This window comes from Mastomys coucha, unplaced genomic scaffold, assembly GCF_008632895.1.
Source record: "Mastomys coucha isolate ucsf_1 unplaced genomic scaffold, UCSF_Mcou_1 pScaffold16, whole genome shotgun sequence".
NCBI lineage: Eukaryota > Metazoa > Chordata > Mammalia > Rodentia > Muridae > Mastomys > Mastomys coucha.
In genome coordinates, this window is record NW_022196898.1 from 103,733,706 (window position 1) to 103,740,998 (window position 7,293).

Genomic DNA, 7,293 nt, shown 5'->3' on the forward strand with positions numbered 1-7,293 from the left:
CAATAAAAAAACTTCTATGGGAATCAACATCCCTGACCTTAAGCTGTACCTCAGAACAATAGTGATAAAAACTGCATGGCATTGGTACAGTGACAGGCAGGTAGATCAATGGAAAAGAATTGAAGACCCAGAAATGAACCCACATACCTCTGTTCACTTGATTTTTGACAAAGGAGCTAAAACTATCCACTGGGATAAAAGATAACATTTTCAATAAATTGTGCTGGTTCAACTGTTGGGTTGGCATGCAGAAGAATGCAAATCGACTCATTCCTATCTCCTTGTAGAAAGTCCAAGTCCAAGTGGATCAAGGACCTCCACATAAAAACAGATACACTGGAACTAATAGAAAAGGAAGTGGGGAAGAGCCTCAAGCACATGGGCACAAGGGAAATTTTTCTGAACAGAACACCAATAGCTTATGCTCAAAGATCAAGAATTGACAAAAATGACATCATAAAATTTCAAAGCTTCTGTAAGGCAAAGGACACTGTCAATAGGACAAAAATGGCAACCAACCAATTAGGAAAATATCTTTACCAAACCTGTATTCAACAGAGGGCTAATATCCAATATATACAAAGAATTCGAGAAGTTAAATTCTAGAGAACCAAATAACCATATTAAAAATAAGGTACAGAACTAAACAAAGAATTCTCAACTGAGGAGCACTGAATGACTGAGAAGCACCTAAAGAAATGTTCAACATCCTTAGTCATCAGGGAAATGCTCTTTTTCTTAATATAACCATTCTCGCCCTTTGCTCTCTTGTGGAGAGAATCTGGATAGTTGTTTAAGCTTTCTTTATATTCAGTTTATTGTGTTTGCCAGCACTCAGGTCAAAAGACTTTTGTATAGTAATGAGGATAATATAAAAGTTATGTCATTAACAGCAGCTTTCCTGAGGGATGTGATATGCTTATTAGACGTGGAATCTTATTTCCTTGTAAGCATGACAAGTCAGTGTATATGTGTATGTCTGCATTACCTGGTGCTGACTACCAATGGGAATTTGATGCCCTATGCTCTAGAGCATTTATTCCAACAGATAGCAGTAAGGCATGGCAGATGTTAAGTTTGTAAAGCGCTTACTGCTCATCTATGAGTACCTCAACGAAAACTCCCAGCCCTTGAAAGTCAGATATTGTAGTGTTTTTGTAACCATGGCATTGTGGGACAAGGGGTTATATGTCAGAGAGACAGATAGATCCCAGGACTTGTGGAAATGTTAATCCATCTGAAACAATTAATCGCAAGTTCTATAAAGAGACCATTCTGAGAAAATAAAAATGTGGAAATCCACAAAAGAAGACATGTGACCTATACTTCTGACTTCCACACATGTATACAGCAAGCACACTCACATGCAAATGCACATGTACATATATATGCTACACACACACACACACACACACACACACACATATACACACAATTGTTTAAAAATTCAGAAAGAAAAACTAGGGAGTTAATATTACACAAATTACAAGGATGTTTGTGAAAGATATATCACACTAATCATAGATCAGGCTCTAATTACCTTGTTTCTTTCTCCTTTTCCCATAATGTTTCTGCCCTGCTACAGCTTAGTGGGAGCTGAACCAAAGCAGGTTTAACACTGTGCAATTTGTTTGGTTGCCTAGATCTTTATTTTCTTCAAGAAAAAAAATTCTCTTGGTAGTTTCATAAAATAGGTACATGTATTTCATGCAGACTCAATATTAAAGCAAACGTGCTCATTGTTCTTTTCTAATTATCTTCTAAACACCTAAATCTAGACATAATTTTTCACTGGAAATGAAATAAGATCAACAAATGGGAACCTACCAACAATAAAATGACTTTCTTTCTAGGTTTATACAGAGAATTAAGCATCCATCCAGTATCAGAGTCCCTAGGAATTTTGCCATTGAGCTGAAAATTATATAAGATAGTCCTATTTTAGGGTACAGATGAAGAGAAACAATGAACTTGCCTTAGCCCTATATAGGACAAGGTCAGCAGCACCTTCATCCCAGATTTTCTCCTTTGCTGTCATGAAATGACTCTGAGGAGAAACAACCACTTAAAGATCCCTTCATTATTCAGCTCTTAAGGCCTGTAAAGATAGTCCTGTACTCTGTGCTGGCTGCATGTGGGGTCTAATTTATGATTGACATTCTGATGGAAAGCTGCCTGCCAGCATCCTTATCTCTTCGTCTCAGTTGAGTTATTGGTGAGAGAACGTTGCAATTGCACTGAGTGTGCCATTCCCATTTAGGCTGCCCAGGCATGAGGCACATACTTATAATGATTAAACGGACAGTAGCAGACAACTGTGGGCTGAACTTTTACTACTGAATCACAGAGAGGGGATGACAATGCTTTTAATGGCACTATCTCTCTCTTTCCTGGATATTTAGGTCACAAGTGAGTACAATTTTGGCAGCTGCAGCCTTTTCCCCACTTAGACATAGAAAATGTGTCTAATTTGGCTCCCTAAAAGCTCAGTGGTGATTGGCAGCACTCCATCATACACCAAGCACCTCCCTGTGAGGCATTCACAACAAGTTCAAGGTTCTTTCTCCAACACTGTGACATCTGCAGAGAATAAACTATTTTTAATTATTTTTCATAGGAGAAAACAGGTCAGGGTGATTTTACCCAAGAGATGTAGACGGTAGGACAAAGAAAGGCCATTGTCCACCTCTATTACCAATCTGCTTTTGGTGCTGCTAAGTGCCTTCAGTCACTGACAAGACATATCTTGGGTTAAGATGGAGGAAATAGAATTTAGGAGCACATGTCTATGGCAATTCAATTTGATTGGACTCCAGTAAAGTTAATGCAATATGACTTGAAATCAGAGCAATTCAATTCCACAAAACAGATTCTCCAGTTTCTAGTGGTATCTTGGTCTCCACCACTCTTGAGGGCTGGCTGCACAGGGAAGTTTTACACACTTAACTTTCTGAAATTCTACTGAGACATTGAACTTTTTTATTTTAACTAACTGAACTACCAAATGGTTTCTTCAATGATTAAGCTCCAAAGACCTCTCCTACTAGCTTTATTCTCTGTATCATGATACAGATGTTGAAGAGAGATGATGACTTTTAAATGAAAAATATTCTTGTAATTATGCTTGTGATACATGATTCTATTTATCCTGCTTAAATATCTACTTATTATATAAAATTGTTCTAGAAGTTCTTTGAAAGGTTTATATTAATTTAAATGAATAGCCTTATTTATTCAACACATGTGAATTATTGCTAGTGAAAATCTGTAAATATTTTCTACAAAGGTCATAGTGATCTAAGAAGTTGGTCAATAAGGCTTTGTCTTTGGTATCTCTAGCCAGAAGGAACATTATATTTATTAACAGACATGCTGCTGACAGTTTCAACTTCACTTTATATGAAGGAAGATTTTCTCAGACTGTCTTGTTTCCTAGGTTTTTGCCAGTGAATGTTCTCTACATTTTGTGGGTGCACATAGAAAAGCACCAAGTAACCAAAGGAGCACCCAGGAGTGACATGACACGAAATGAATTAATGGTGTAATACAACCACATTAGCAGTGGTGGATGAGAAAATCTATTTGAATGCCTTTGTTGTAGAGCTTTGCTGTCTTGGAAAAATAGACTTCTTGGGTATATTGGGAATTTCTGAAGATTTGATTCACTTGTTAGGTAGTTCTCCAATCTACTCCCTTAAGTTTAGCATGTAGATAAGATTCCTTTTAGGATGGTATAATAGTATGAGCCACACAAGTGAATGACATGCATGCCATGAACTGAAGTCGGGTCCTCTGTATGAGTAGGAAGAACTCTTAATTATTGAGACTACTGAGGGCCTAGTTTTAAGCTTGGTACAAACACGATGCAATTGTTCACTTTTGAAAAAGGATAATGGATACTGGAAGCAATGTAGTGTTGCAATTTCAGTAAAGACTTTTGTTTCCTAAGAACTGGAACTTTTGTTTCATCAAAAGGATCACTTTACATCATGTCATGACAAAGGCTACTGTAAACAGTGCAGCAGCAGCATGTATGACCACTTGAAATAAAATGTCAGAATGTTAAGATACTAGGAAACAAGTGCAGTCCATACTCAGATAGTGCGGTATGCTTCATGAAGCCACGACAGCAGTTGTGGGGCTTCTGCTCGGGATTCTGAGTGGAAAAACACACGATGAAACAATATTCTATTGAAGTAGTAGATAATGACAATGATTAAAACCACTTTGTCATTTCTTTAATTAAAAAAGTAAAATAAGCTAATTTTATCTAAGTTTTTTGTGTATCAGTTTTGGACATCTGGGGTACTTACCTTCATCCCAAACTCCAGCCTTCATTTCTGTTTAAATCAATACCTGTACCATGGAATTATCTTTTGTGATAAACTGTTCCATTTTGTATTAAGTCCAAACAATGTCACAAATATGCTTTTGTTAAAAATTCAATGTTGCAATTTTTCTTCAGTTATAATATTTAGATTTTTTTCTTCACTTACTATAATTTATCAGTGACCAGAATTAGGTTTAAAAAAAGATGAACCTTTGCAATAACATAGTAATCATGATTAAGTTTTGAATATTTGGATTTGTGACCCTCATATTTTAAAATCTGGGCTATCATCATTTTTACCTCTTAAAAAATTTTTCTAAAGGGCAAGTCTATTTAACTTGAATGTCAGATGAATACTGCTCCTGTTTCCTCTGCAGCTCAGTGTGTCATGTGGTAACATCTTCAGGTCACACTAACAGCTTTCGATAAATCTGCTGCGATAACAGAAATATTGCTAAAACCCAGGCTCTCACCTCTTGAGATCGGCAAACCCCTGCCATTGGGACTACAGCAATAGAGATCAATTCTTGCTCTCCATTTACCCATGGACAACTCAGCTGCACCAAAGGCCTCAACCATGAGTTCATTTTCCTTAATCTCATCTACCTAACCTGTGCCTCCTCATGAACCAGCCTCAGAACAACAATGACTCAGATCCTACTTAATTCTTCTTTGCTACTCATGTCTACATTTATCCAGATTGGTGTCCCTCTGCTTAAAACTGGATAGTTCATATTCATTTAATTCCAGCAGTTCCCAAAATATTTAATATTTCACACATAAGTGAGCACACACATTCTCTTTTTCTCTCTCTCTTTCTCTCTCTCATACACACACACACACACACACACAAATCATACAATCTTCATATTATGAATTTTACATAAGCTACATACTGTCTTGTGCAAATTTCAACAGCTCAATTATGAGTGTAAAGACTGTTAATTTGGTAGTAATGAATGCATGTACAACTAAGTTTACTTTTTCTTTCTATGTAGGAAAGATCATCTGACTGCTTTTTCCTCCTTTTTCTATTGTAGTTCTCAGTTATACATGCTTGTGTGTGTGTGTGTGTGTGTGTGTGTGTGTGTTAGCTAACACATTCATATTTTCATATTATTTTTTTAATATATTTCGTTTTGCCTTTGGGTTAATTTTTTGCCTACAACTTATCCCATGCCTGCTTAAACATTTTCATCTCCAGTATTTGACCCTCTATTTTCCTATTGTAATTTTCCTTTCATTGAAATGTTCTCTTTATGTTTTCTCTCTCTCTCTCTCAACAACAAAGTTAAACAACAAAGTTAAAACAGCAATGTTAAAAGAAAACTAAAAGGAAAAAGAAAGATGGAAAGACAGGAAGGAAGGAACGAAGAAAGGAAAGAAGGAAGGAAGGAAGTTAATAACACAAAAAACAAAAACAAAACAAAAAGTACACAAAAACCATGGTTTTCATTTTGTGTTGTCAAACTACTTCACATGAACCCTGTTCTAGAATATGGTTGATACGTTTAGAGATATTTACTGGAGAAAAATATTATTTTCCCTTTCCCAGCAGTTACCATTTGCAAATAGCTTCTTAGTTTGTGTGTGACTATGTTTCTCTAGTCCCTCTTTTCAGTGCTGGGAACCTACATGTTTGAACCTGTACAGGTCTTGTATGTGCTGCTACAGTCTCTGTGAGCTCATGTGCACATTAGTACTTGGTGGAAAAAGAAAAGACATTGTTTCTTGAGCCCATCCACAACTTCTGGTTCTTAAAATATGCCCACGTCTACTTGAAATAATTTCATGAGCCCTGAAAGTAAGGTTCTAATAAAGTTATTTCATTAAGGGCTGAAAGTGTCAAAGTCTCTTTTCTTTGCAATTTTCCAGTTGTGATTCTCTGTGATACTACAATCTAGCATAGTAAGAAGCTTCTCTGATGATGGCTGAGCAAGGCATTGAACTATAGGTAGAACAGTATGTCTTTAGGGATTGTGTTATTCCTTTAGCAGAATTGTAGTAGTAGGTTTTCCCCAAGGCCCTTGGCCTATCCTGTCTTGGGTTCCTGTCAGGTATGGGTTCCATCTCATGGACTGGACCTTAAATCCAACTTTAGAAAATGATTGGTTTCTCTCATAACATGCATGCCATTACTCTACCAGTATATCTTGCAGGGAGATCACTGTTGTGGCTAGCAGGGTATTTAGCTACAAATAGTATGTGTTAAACCATCTCTACCTCCTTCAAAGTCTTTTCCATCAATGGCCTCCTCCAGCCTCTTGGGTTCTGCAGACATTTACTCTAACTTAAAATCAAATCTCAATTTCCAAAGCTAGAATCCACACAGGATAGGGACTATGAGGTGTTTTTCTCTCCTAGGTTATCTCACATGTAATATTTTCCAATTTCACTTATATTCCTCTTAATTTCTTTTTTCTTTACAGCTTTATAGAACTCCTCATTATACACATTAACCACATTCTCTTTTTCCATTCCTTAGTTGATGAGCATCTAGGCTGATTCAATTTCATGGTTATTGTGAATACAGTAGCTCTTGATATGGATAGTAGACATATGCAAGTGTCACGTGCTAATGAACAGGGTTCATTGGGTGTAGACCAAACCATGTTTTCACTAAAATGTGTGTGTGTGTGTGTGTGTGTGTGAGTGAGTGTATTGTGTGTGAGAGAGACAGAGAGAGAAAGAGAGAGAGAGAGAGAAAATAGAGACAGAAAGATGGTGTGTGTGTTTCTGTGTGTCTGTAAGTCTCTATGTGTGTCTGTCTCTGTGTGTGCATGTATGTTTGTATGCCTTCACCTGTATTACATGTATGAATTGGATGAAATAGCATGAATGGAATACTATGAACCAGAGATAATTTTGTCATGAAAATCAATATATTTCAAGTATCATAAAAATCCTAGATAAGATGCTTAAATATTTAAATGATTATTTTTTGTGGATTTTGGAAAAATAAG